Source organism: Mustelus asterias, chromosome 12 (assembly GCF_964213995.1).
Source record: "Mustelus asterias chromosome 12, sMusAst1.hap1.1, whole genome shotgun sequence".
NCBI lineage: Eukaryota > Metazoa > Chordata > Chondrichthyes > Carcharhiniformes > Triakidae > Mustelus > Mustelus asterias.
Window position 1 is genome coordinate 62,030,148 of NC_135812.1, and position 13,770 is coordinate 62,043,917.

Genomic DNA, 13,770 nt, shown 5'->3' on the forward strand with positions numbered 1-13,770 from the left:
AATAAATCAAATCAAACTGTACATTGATTAAATCTGATATGATACTTTCAGTATCATTTGTCCCTTTTCTATTCTTGCAACATCAGCTATTGTTATTGAACACAAGTGAGCCAACCGAGCTTGAGTTTAAATAGAACTGGGTGATGTCAGGACATTCTGTCACTCTGGCTTCAAGAACTGTTTAGTTTTATTTTTCTTTTATTACAGTCAGATGCTGGAACATCAACAGTGAACACCCCTGTCTGAAGGCATTTAAAACTATTGTTACACGTCTCCAGTGACATGAGACACCAGGGCCAGATACATCAAAGCCTGTTCTACAATTTATGTGCACTTGGTATTATCCTAAGACGCTGTTGTAATTCTCAGCCAGTACAGTGTTGCTATAGACACAGTCAGCACACTTTTCAGCTATCCTGTTTTCACCAGGGTGTCACAACATTAATCAGGAGATTTCCGAGTTCTGCTGTTTCCAGGTACTGCAGAGTGAGCAATGTGAACACCTAAAGCACACAGAAATCAATGCAACCATTCCTAGAGTAGCTAATTAAATTTGATTGTATGAAAAGGAAAAGAAAAAGCTGCATTTATATAGCGCTTTTCACAAGCAGTGGACATCTCAAAGTACTTTTCAGCTAATGAAGTACTTTCAAAATGTAGTCATGGTTGGAATGGGGAAAACACAACAGCCAATTTAGCACTCAGCAAACTCCCCCACACAGCAATATGAGCATAAGCAGACAATCTGTATTTGTGATGTTGATTGAGGAAAATATATTGGCCAGAACACTGGGGATAACTCCCCTGCTCTTCTTCAAAATAATGGCATGGGATCTTTTACAACCATCAGAGAAGGCAGTTGGAACCTCAATTTAAATGTCTCGTCCAAAAGGCAGTACCTCCAACAGTGCAGCATACCCTGCAGTCGTGCACTTGAATGTCAGCTTTGAGTTTTGTGCTCCAGTTCTGGAGTGGGACTTGTACCTTAGAGGTTAGAGTTCTACCAACCAAGTCACAGATAGGGAGCTAGGGCATAAACCTGACCTGTTTTACTTTACCTGTAGAAGATCAGAGGGTGGCCTGGTCAAATTGTTTAAAATGTTAAAAGGATTCAACATCTAGACACAGAACTACTTGTTCTGGTTGGGGAGTCAAGAATGGGGTACATAGGCCTTAATCTCTGTCACCGGGGAAGATAATATGGGTCGAGAAAGCTCTCGGTCTGGAGAGAAATTGCCACAAAGGTGGGATCTTTATTGCCACAGGATGCATGCAGACTGGAGTTGGGCCAGCTGACCGGGGAAGAGGTTCGAAGGTAGCCACTAGGGTTGGCGGGTGCGGAGGTGGCCTCAGCGCTTTGAGACTTTATTCCAGTTGAAACAAAACAGAAAGTCCCTTCAGCCCTGACACATCATACACTCGCCATGCCCAACCTATGCCATTGGCTCCAGGTTGAGCAATGTCTTGGTTTTAATATTCGTATCCTTGTTTATAAATCCATCCATGGTCTGACCGTTCCTTTTCTCTGTACGCATCTCAAAGATATCTGCACTCCTCTAACACTGACCTCAAGTATCATCAATGTTAGTCACAAAACCATTCATGGCCGTACCTTTCGGGATAAAAGTCCTAAGTGCTATAATTTCCTCATTAGACCTCTCCACCTCCCTATCCCTTCCTCCTCCTTTAAAACACTCCTTAAAAATCTACCTCTTTAACCAATCTTTTGGTGATCACCTGTTCTAAAAACTTCATGTGTGACTGTGTCAAATATCATTCTATTATGCTTTTGTGAAGTGTCTTGGGATATCCTATTATGTTAACGGCACTATTTAAGCACAAGTTGTGTAGTAGTGAGATCAAGGATGCACAAAGCTGATGAAGCAGTAAGCCCGTGCCTTTCTTTCCTGATAGGAGATCCATGGACCACAAGGACAGGAAGCGAATCATCAGGTAATATCCCTCCATCCACAGCTGCTAATGTAACATACGATTACTTTGCATTTGCATAACTTGACAAGACTGAGCAACAAAAAAAAATTACATTGAGCCTTGTGTTATGTAAACTGCAGCGTGGGCCGTTTCAGTAAAAGGGACAAGCTGGAAATAACACCAAAATAAAAATGGAAATCCTTCCATTGTCAGAACTTCACAGAGTTGGGAGAAATTTGGGATTAAAATGAGATTTTTTTCAGTGTTTCTATTACAATTGGGCTGAACATTAAACTCCAGTGCCGCCTGCATTGTCATATCGAGCTGGAGTGCACATTTTAAAATGCACTATAAAACTCATTTAAAATGCCAGGTTACTTTTATAATCCCGTCAGGACTTGTCATTGTTATTGCTCTTTCACTGGGCAGCACCTGGATGCAAAATAACAACGAGCCATGTAAATGTATTTTCCATTGTTGGTAACTGAATGCCCACTTAAGATGAATTTAATTAAAATTAAAACGCTTTATTCTTCACTAACTCTTCATTAAATATGCTGTATTAAAGCTCTTCATTGAGAAAAATGAGCACAAACTGAAACACGAATGTACACAAACACGCAGATACATTCGCATACAGGTACACATGCACACAAGTAAATTTTTCGATATCTGGCAAGTACCTCTGCAGCCTGAGCAGACGAGCAAGCTTGCTTGGTTCAATCATTCTCGTCCTATGGCAGGCTGCAGCTGTTTCCAGGCTGTCAAATCAATTGTTCCTCACAATGATTTTCCTCCACAAAACCAGGAGACAAAAGGAATAAAGGAACAGAATGAGAAAAGCCCATGTGGTACATCAAACCCATATGCACTCGGCATGATCACAACAACTCCACTTTAATCTCATGAAGGATTTACTTCCATTTAATCTGTAACACATTAGGATATCAGGCCTTGCAATGGCATTTTTTGTCCTTGCAGCTAAGCATTTAATTTAGACTAGTTATTGTGTGATCTGCAGGATCGTTAACAGCATCCATAATAGTCTTGTCCTTGGGATGGAGGGCTGGTGTTGTGTAAAAGACAGCGTGCTAAACTGTCAATCTCACAGACCTATTTTTCTCTTTCATCTTTCATGGGATGTGGGTGTCGCTGGCAAAGCCAACATTTGTTGCCCATTCCGAATTGCCCTTGAACTGAGTGGCTGGCTAGGCCATTTCAGAGGGCAGTGGAGAGTCAGCCACATTTCTGTGGGGTCTGGAGTCACATATAGGCTAGACTGGGTAGGAATGTCAGATTTCCTTCCCTAAAGGGCAGTAGTGAACGAGATGGGTTTTTACAACAATCACTGCTAGTTCCCTGGTCACCATCACTGAGACTAGTTTTCAGTTCCAGGGCTGGTGTTTTCCAGTGATAGAGGCCGCATTGGCCGCCAGTGGGTTTTTCCAGTCCCGTTGATATTAATGGATATTTGCATTGCTTGCCGGCCGTGCTGCCAGGAAAACTGCAGGCACGTGTTCACCCATTGTGGGAGCTGGAAGATCCCAGCCCAGATTAGTTAATTTAAATTCCACCATGATGAGATTTGCACACCTGAACATTAGGGACGTTACCACTACACTATCGTCTCTCACCTAAAGCAAAATTCCTTCAACCAACTTGAAAGCTATTGAGCAGAAAGCTTTGTAAGATTCGCTGGTGGGTGTTCCCTCTGGAACTAGATAGTGTAGTGCATTCGAATGATATCTTCTCAGCTCTAAGTTCCAACTTTGCTGATTATTGGCATTGGAAGCAGTTCAGAAAAGGTTCCCTCGGCTGATTTTTGGGCTGAAGGAGCAGGAAGTTTGCCAACTATGGTCAGATATATTCCAGGAGATGTTACCAGAAGTGATGTCACAGAAAGCTGGTGGTGTGGCATGAAAGCTGATTTTAAAAGCCAGCTGCTTCGCATTTCAAAGCAGATTCATAGAATCCCTACAGTGCAGAACGAGGCCATTTGGCCCACCATGCCTGCACTCAGGCCCTATCCCCTTAACTCCACGTATTTACTCTGCTAGTCCCTGACATTCAGGGTCAATTTAGCATGGCCAATCCACCTAATCTACACGTCCCTGGACTGTGGGAGGAAACTGGAGCACCCGGAGGAAACCCACGCAGACATAGGGAGAACGTGCAAACTCATCCAAGACTGGAATTGAACCCAGTCTCTGGCACTGTGAGGCAGCAGTGCTAACTACTGTGCCACCGTGCCATCCTGATTCTTTGAAATCTTTCCAAGATTTAAAAGCAAGAAATGCTGATGAACTTTCAACGGTGTGCAGTGTAAAAGAGATCAGGAGGTCACACAGACAGGTGCAATTAAACCAACATGCTCTATACTGGAGGGAAAATATTCCCTTCAAACCTGTGAGTTCCTCCCACATTTCGCCCGAGAGCAGAGCTTTGCCACAGATCCGAACCGGTGGCCTCTTCCCAGAATGAGTCAGTGCATTATTAAATATTCAGGAAAGGGTGGTGGGGTTAGTTATAGCATAGCTGACAGACCTAAATCCCTCACCGTGTATGCAAGTGATAAGACCCCAGAGAAAGAGCATCACAAGACATGCAATGGCGCACCGCCAAGCCAGCACCAACACCAACACCAACACCAACACCAGAACCTCCCCCAGAGCGTGAGCCTGGGGCCAAAGCACTCCACCACAGTGTGTGGCATAGGAATCATGCCATTCCACAGGTTGTTGGGGAGTGGGGGGGGGGGGGGGGGGGGTGCGAGTGACTGCCATTCAAACCAAATGCATCACCTTGGATATATTCTGCAAAGCTCATATTCTAGTCAAAAAACAGGGAGTCAGCCCATTCATTCTGACATGATTTTCAAAGCACTTCCCTGTTGCCTCAATTAATGAGTCTGGAGGGACACCCCTCCTGGTCAGAACTCTTTCCTCCCATCATCAAGCAAAGCACTGAGGCAGCAGGGCCTGCACCTGCACTCATTCAGTGTCAGGGATGGCACGGTTGCACAGTTGTTAACACTGCTGCCTCACAGTGCCAGGATCCTGGGTTCGATTCCCAGCTGGGGTCACTATCCATGCACAATCTGCATGTTCTCCCTGGGTCTTTGTGAGTTTCCTCCGGGTGTGCCGTTTTCCTCCTACAGTCTGAAAGATGTGCTGGTTAGGTGTATTGGCCATGCTAAATTCTCCCTCAGTGTACCCGAACAGGTGCCAGAGTGTGGCGACTAGGGGATTTTCACAGTAACTTAATTGCAATGATAATGTAAGCCTGCTTGTGGCTAATAAATAAAACGCATCCTGCATTAAAGATGGTGCGGACCAAACCAACACAGAAGGGATTGAGGAACATTGTTGGGCAGAGTTGTGACAGATATACTCAATGTCTAACTCTGCAATATCTGGCAGGTCACTGTTGTTAATGGGCACCAAGATTGACTTTTAGGACTTCAAACAAATTCAGATTGCCTGCTGGTGTGTGTGTGTGTGTTGCGTGTTTGTGTGTTCGGAAATGTAAGAATTCCTGCAAATGACCACTCTGTGCCAATCTGAGATTGAATCAGGAGCTGTAAGAAGAAATGTCTTCTTTTTCCTTCCTCTCTACCCCCTGTAAATTTAACCTGGCAATGCCATAGGCAGCCATTTAACTAGTGAATTTGATCAGCCTGACATTAATTCTCGTTGTTCTGCCAATTGAAAGCAATCAAATGTTACAAAAGCAGTGAAAGTTTGGTCAAAGCTTTTACTTGTGGCTGGAAACTTTAAGAAGGCACCACTTTTGGTCAGTCTATATCGTGAAACATCTGGTGCCAATACTCATCATTCAAACTTCTTTTGTTTCCCCTCCCCTTTCCCTGATTATATCCCCATGCTGATTACCACTCAAGCAATGGTTACATATTTACCTAAAGCACAGCTGCTCCTGTCACATCTGTCACAAAAAAAGTCAAATTTAGGTAAACATTTTTCAAGATTGGCTTTAGACTGCATTATGTGAAGACAATTGAGCTGTTTAGTGAGGTGGATATTGTACAGAAAATGATGAGGTAGTGGCTGAGATTCCTGTCTGGGATTTTGTTATAAAAGTAACACATAGACATGACACTTGATGGGGCTCAGCTTAATCCATCCATCATAAAGCTTTCAATGCATGATATCATTCACTGTATCTATCCACTAATTCTCCTCTGCTTGTGTTTTAGTCCATTTAAAGAGGAATGTTTCTGAATGCAGTAATGATGTACCCCAATCACTTGATTCACTGCAGAGCTTTACTGTAAAGTGCACAACTTACTGTTTCCTTACAAAGACGATGTTAGTCGGGGAAGTGAGTGGTGAGAGTGTCAGGTCAGCTCAACCTTTGACTAACTGAGCAAAAGAGTATTTGAGAACCAGGATCTCAAACCTGAGGCTAAGGTCATGGTTTACCAAGCAGCAGTAATAGATCAAGTGTTGAATCAAGCCCAAGGTTGGGTGCAATGACTTTATTTCCTACATTCCTTTCAATGAGAAATGATGTTCCCTCAGTTTGTCAGAATTATTTCATTGGCTATTTTATGTAAGTCATTCCAACACTGTAGAAATTGAATTCCTCCTATTATTCGTCACTGTAACTTCTATTACATTTTCTTTCCTAAGTTCACATTAATAAGCCATTACTGCACAGATACGCTTCCGTTCTTCTCCTTCAGTTATTTGCCTGGAAGGAGCTTTGGCCCACAGCACTGTGATCTCCACCATGGGTAGGGAAAGGAGGCAGGTCCCTAATCTATCCCAACCGAATCAAACCTTGTACTGTTGGCACCAATCCGATCCATACTGGCCATCCAGCCAACTGATCCAATCTGCCCCTGTGGCAACATGAACTTTTACATGCGTGCTGTAGCCCAGAGCTATGGATAGTGACGGTAGAGGCTCCAATGATCTTTCCAACACATGGCTGAATCTCTCCTGCTCTTACCGCCTGCCATTGGCATATGTTGGAAGGATTTGCAGATTGATATTCAACCTGTTTGGTCACATTATGATCACACCTTCCTTGGCCATCAGGCTCTGGAGTGACACTTGAACCTGGAGCTTCTGACTCAGAGGCAGGGACAGTATCCACTGTGCCACGAGCCCTCCTTCTTCCAGCCGAGCTCCCTGCAGTGATTACCATTGTGTTGAATGTTCATGATATTTGGCCAATGGCTCTTAGTTACACAAGATAAATGGTCACTCTTCCTCTGAAAACCCTCTGAAGTCCAGTAATTCCTTCCGAGGAATAGCCAATACACTACAAGTTCCTTCCCTAGCTTCCATCAGAGCCTTAGGATGTATACCATCTGGCCCAGGTGATTTGTGACCATCTTTAAATCTAAGATATTGAATGTCCCGTCATTAATCACGTTGCCCCTTTGTGACATGAGATGGCTTGTTTGAAAGAACTTTGCGAGTGACTAATGGTGGTGTCTGTTGTATTTGTGTGAGCTGGGAATGATTTTGAGTTCAGTCAAGAGCTACAGTGGAACGGGGAGATATAAAGAACTGCCTGGACAAATGTTTACCGTAAAGCGGCAACAGAGAGATTTAAAGCCACAGTACATCTCTTTACCATGTGTAAACCCTGTCTCTTTGAAATACGATGTTCTCCTTTAAGTCATAATCACTATTCATTCCCAAAAGAGATTTCCTGTAAACACTGAAACAGACTGAAAGCTACAGTACAGAAACAGTACATGTGGGATAAATGTTGTCTTCTATTGACAATAGGACCATTAAGAGTTTATCTTATTATTCTTTGGAATGTGGGTGTTGCTGGCAAGGCTGACAGCTGTTGCCTATCTCTTGTGTAACAGAAGCCAATGATGGTGGGCTGCTTTCTTGAACAGCTGCAGTCCATGTGATAAAGACGCCACTACAGTGTTATTGGAGGGGGGGGGGGGGAGTGCCAGGATTTTGACCCATCTTGAGGCACAAGGTCCACTGGCTGGAGTTCACGATGAATACGGAACTAGAGATTTACTTGTGCCACGATGGCCAGAGTTACAATTGTATTGAAGAGCAACAGACCTTGATACAAACCAATTTCAACAACAAATACAACAACAACTTACTTTTATATTGCACCTTTAATATAATAAAACAGGAAGGAGCTTCACAGGAGAATTGGAAAACAGAATAAGTCTAAAAGCCATATAAGGAGATATTAGGTCAGATGACCATAAGCTTGATCAAAGAGGTGGGGTTTAAGGAGTGTCTTAAAGGAGGAAAGGGAGATGGAGGGAGAGCATTCCAGAGCAACAGAAGGTGAGATCACCAATGGTGGAGCGATTAAAATCACGGATATTCAGAAGGCTAGAATTGGAGGTGTGCAGATATCTCGGAGGTTGGGGGGGATGACTGGGGAAGTTTGCAGAGATGGAGGAGTGCAAGGCCATGGAAGGATTTGAAAATGAGGATGAGAATTTTAAAATCATAACATTGGTTCACCGGGAGCAAATGGAAGTTAGTGAACACAGGAACAAAGAACAGTACAGCACAGGAACAGGCCCTTTGGCCCACGAAGTCTGTGCCGACACAGATACCTCTCTAATCTAATATTTTCTTGTCTTTACATGGTCCCATATCCTTCGATTCCCTGCCTATTCATGTATCTATCCAGATGTCTCTTGAACTTTGTTATAGAATCTGCTTCCACCACCTCTTCCAGCAGCACATTCCAGGCATTCACCGCCCTCTGTGTGAAAAACCTGCCTCTTACATCTTTTTTGTGGATGTGGATTTACCCTCAAACAGCCATCCCCGTCTACATTCCCTAGCTCCTGCATAATAATGTCGGTGTGGTGATAGAACAGACAGATTTTCTGGCCCTCTGCGGGCATTGACTTCGGTGGATCTGGAAGATCCCACCAGTGGGCACGGCCGGAAAATTCCGGCCATTATTCCCAAATGTGATGGGCAAATGAGAAACCTGACGACCCCACCATTTCTAAATGGCATAACACTGGCACTGCATACTATCTGTAACAATGTGGCTCCAAAACACATGACTGGAAACATTCTCGGCTAGTTTATTTTAATCTGTTCTTGGGACATGGACATTATTGGAAAGGCCACATTGACTGCCCATCCTGAGGTATGCTAAAGTGCAAGGTCCCTTAAAGTAATGGGCTAGAATTCTCTGGCCGTTCACGCCAGCGGGATTCTCCAGTCCTGCCGGCAGCATACCCTTGCCCACGGGTTTCCCGCTGGTGTAGGGTGATGTCAATGGGAATTCCCATTGACAGTGGGAGAATCCCACTGCTCGCAAACAATGCACCACCTCCCGCCGGCAGGAAACACGCAGCTCGGAGGCCGAATCTCACCCATGGTGTTACAACTGAGTGGCTCGTTTTGCAACCTGGGAAGGAATTAATCAACCACATAATGTCAGATTGGAGCCACACTCCAGCTGGAATGAGTCGGGTTGGCAGTTTCCCTCCCCTGAAGGGCATTTGTGATCCTGTTGGGTTGCTATGGCAATACAGCAATTTTTCATTGTCATTTTGTTTGGTGCCAACCCAGGTTTATTGAGCTCAGTTCACCAGTTGCCATGGCAGGATTTGGACTGTGAACCAGGCCCCATAGCTATTCCATGACCATACCACTGATGGGATGCAACGCTCTGTATGGAACAGGATCAAATCAATTACTTTACAGCATTGATCAATAACAACATTGTACGCTCTGTTTTCAGATTTAAAAGGGGTTTGATTTTTGCTGCTTACATCAATTGCATGAAAATAACCAAATATTAATACATGGATCCTTTTGAACACCAGACATTTATATCAGAATGTACATCTTCTCTCAATAAATTTATCTTAGCAAGCATGTTTGTATTTAACAATACACTGGTCGATGTGCATTTTCAGTGCCCAGGCAGTAATCTGGCAAAGCAAAAATAAATGGACTGAAACCCAGCTTCTCTAAGGGACTATCAGTTAGCTCAGTTGGCTGGTTAGTGATACAGAGTGCCGCCAACAGTGCAGGCTCAATTTTCGTACTGGCTGAGGTTATCCATGCAGCCCGCACCTTCTCAACCTTGTCCCTCACCTGAGATGTGGTGATCCTCAAATTACACCACCAACAGTCAGCTGTCTCTCTCAAAAAGGGGCAGCAGCCTATGGTTATCTGGGACTATGGCAACTGTCATTTCACCAGCTGTTGAAGATGAAATCTAGTCATGTATGAAAAGTTCTCTCATGATCTTATGAAATTAATTGGATATATCCCTCTTACCAAGAAAAGTGCAGGTTTCTGGGCTGAGAAACACAGGACAGTGTAGACACAAGGACACTGCCAGAGCACAGGCTCTGAAACAAGACATTCCTAAAGCCTGATAAGGTGCGATGTCATGACCAATATGTAAATCTACTATTTGAGTAAAGGTTAAAACAGAAGAACTAGGGTATATAAACCAGCTCTCAAGAGGGAAACATCACTTTGGATAGAAAAGAGCTTTGTGAACTGATCCTTGCTAGCTTTGGCCTAACACCGGCTAGCTCAAAAAGACTGAGAACAGAACAGATTGCCACCTTCAACTACAGAAACCATCTTCATCTGTCCATTTGTCCAATCCAGAACCAGTAAGTGTTTCCAAGGAGATTTTCCACATCAGCCAGGGAGATCAGCACCCTCTGCTGCCCTGTTTCTCCATTTTGGGGGCATTGTTATGGTGATATGTCCTTTTTGTCTATTTAACTTATGTATCAAATCTAAACTTAAATAATAAATTGCTTTCAAATCACCGAGGTCTGTGACCCCCTTTTTGGGCAACCTGTGACTCCCGGACAAAATTGTAAGTTGCCCTGCCCATTTAGGACAAAGCCTCCAGTGGTGGCTCAGTAGTGAGAGTTGTTCCTGGGGTGGTACTGAGACTGACTCACAGGCCAGGAAAGGTCCAGGTCTTGGCTCAGCTAACCTGTTTCCTCCTGTCAGTAATGGTGACGTGCAATTGGACTTAGCTAGCAGCCCCCCCCCCCCCCCCCCCCCCCCCTCACCCCACCACCCTGGGCTGGGGAGGAGGCAAACCAGTCCAGCAGTTCAATCACAAGACTGATGATTAGCAATCCAATGAACCACAGTAGAAAGAGTATGAACGTCAACAATAGGTGAGGAGGTCAGTGATGCTCAGGCCAGTAAATTATCTACTGACACTTTGCTATCTAGGATAGCACATAGTAAAAAGGGTCTTTTAACTCAGCAGGTTTATCTGTGCCTGTCTGACATCACACATTCAATTATACTTTCTATCGACCTCAGTTGAGAGTAAAGTCGGACGTGGCATAAAATTGCTGCCTGATGCAAATGACCCATTTCCCACCGTGTGAATTAGATTATAATTACCTGAGGTGCCAGAGGGCAGCTGACACCCATGTGAATGTGTCCCAATGTGAATTCGTAATGCCAGTGGAATATGGGAAGGCATTGGAATGACTGAAAAACCAGAACTGCAAACTCCGACATCATTCAGCGACTCATGCAATTGAAGATGAACTTTCCTCCCAGACGAGATTCCACATTGTTCAGTGTGGAGCTAAACCATGCATACTCCTCTTGTTGGGAACTAGATTTCTACATTACGTAGCTAAACTCAGAACTGTTTACCCTCACAGGGAAACACCCTGCACCTGGGAGAATACAAAGGAAGTTTAACATCATGGGGCGGCACGGTGGCACAGTGGTTAGCACTGCTGTCTCACAGCTCTAGGGACCCGGGTTCGATTCCCAGCTCGGTCACTGTGTGGACTTTGCACGTTCTCCCTGTGTCTGCGTGGGTTTCCTCCGGGTGCTCCGGTTTCCTCCCACAGTCCAAAGATGTTAGGTTGATTGGCTATGTTAAATTGCCTCTTAGTGTCAGAGGGATTAGCAGGGTAAATGCATGGGGTTATGGAGATAGAGCCTGGATGGGATTGTGGTCAGTGCAGACTCGATGGGCCAAATGGCCTCCTTCTGCACTGTAGGATTCTATGAATACTATCGTCATCTATTGTTTATCAGAAGTATTTAATATAAGACAATAGTTGTTCTGCAGTTGTCACTTGACTTTGAATCAGAAGGCTGTGGGCTCAAGCCCTGACTTCAGCACATTAGTATGTTATGTAGGCAGACACTAGTGCAGGACTGAAGGAGCACCTCAGAGGCAGAGGTGCTGTTGCTCATGTGAAATGTTAGACTAAATGTTTGTCTGCCCTTTCAGATGGATGTAAAGTGTCCCATTAAACTTTTTCAAAGAAAATCATCGGAGCTCTCGCCTGTGTCCTGGCTAATATTTATCCCTCAAACTAACACCACTGAAGAACAGTTTGTTTGGTTATTTTTGTTTGTGGAATCTTGCTGTGTGCAAATTGGCTGTTGCATTTCCTACATTACAATGATGACCACATCTCAAAAGTAGTTAGCCACCTGTGGACAGCTTTGGTACAAATCAAGGTGGAAAAATATGCTATATTAATGCATTGTTGTTGTGAAAACCCATCCGGTTCACTAACATCCTTTAGGAAAGGAAATCTGTCATCCTTACATGGTCTGGCCTACACGTGACTCTAGGTCCACAGCAATGTGGTTGACTTTTAAATGCTCTCTCAAGCCACTCAGTTCCAGGGCATTTAGAGGTGGGCAATAAATGCTGGCCCAGCCAGTGACACCCACATTCCATGAATGAATTTGATAAATGGTCCTTTCTTTCTTGACTCAATCTAATGCTACTAGACTGTTTATGGGGAGAATGTCCACTCTAAAGTGCCAATAACTCCTGAGCCTATTTTTAGCTAAATTCACACCACTATTAGAATCATAGAATCATAGAAACCCTACAGTACAGAAAGAGGCCATTCGGCCCATCGAGTCTGCACCGACCACAATCCCACCCAGGCCCTACCCCCATATTCCTACATATTTACCCACTAATCCCTCTAAACTACGCATCCTAGGACACTAAGGGCAATTTTTAGCATGGCCAATCAACCTAACCCGCACATCTTTGGACTGTGGGAGGAAACCGGAGCACCCGGAGGAAACCCACGCAGACACGAGGAGAATGTGCAAACTCCACACAGACAGTGACCCAAGCCGGGAATCGAACGCAGGTCCCTGGAGCTGTGAAGCAGCAGTGCTAACCACTGTGCTACCGTGCCGCCCCAACTATTGGCTGGTTGCAACTGGGCCACCAGCTTTGTAGAAACTATAGCCTTCACACAGTGGCAGGCTGAGGCACTAGCAGTAAGAATCCTAACCGATAGTTTTATATTGAGTTCAATAATAAAAGCAAATTGCTGCGGATGCCGGAAACTGAAACAAAAACAGAAAATGCTGGAAAATCTCAGCAGGTCTGACAGCATCAGTGGAGAGAGAATAGTGCCAATGTTTCGAGCTCTGACAAAGGGTCATCCAGACTCGAAACGTTAGCTCTGTTCTCTCTCCACATATGCTGTCAGACCTGCTGAGATTTTCCAGCATTTTCTATATCTAGTTCTGTCAGGAGAGGACACAGTAACAGACGGCTGCCTGGCAATTATAACAATCTGATTGCAACTGCACTGAATTTATTTCTCAGTTAATCTGTCAAAAGGATTTCCTTTATCAGTTTCCTGTTATTAAGGATGGGGATTTCTCAGCTCAAAGACACAAGCTGTCATTCATTAGACTTTGAAAGTTGCTGAAGGATTAATAGTTGGGCAGATTGTTGTATTAAAGTAAGACTTTTGGTAAACTCTATTTCATAGAAACATAAAAATTTGGAGCACGAGGAGGCTATTCAGCCCTTCGAACCTGTTCCACTATTCATTATGACCATCCAAGTCAA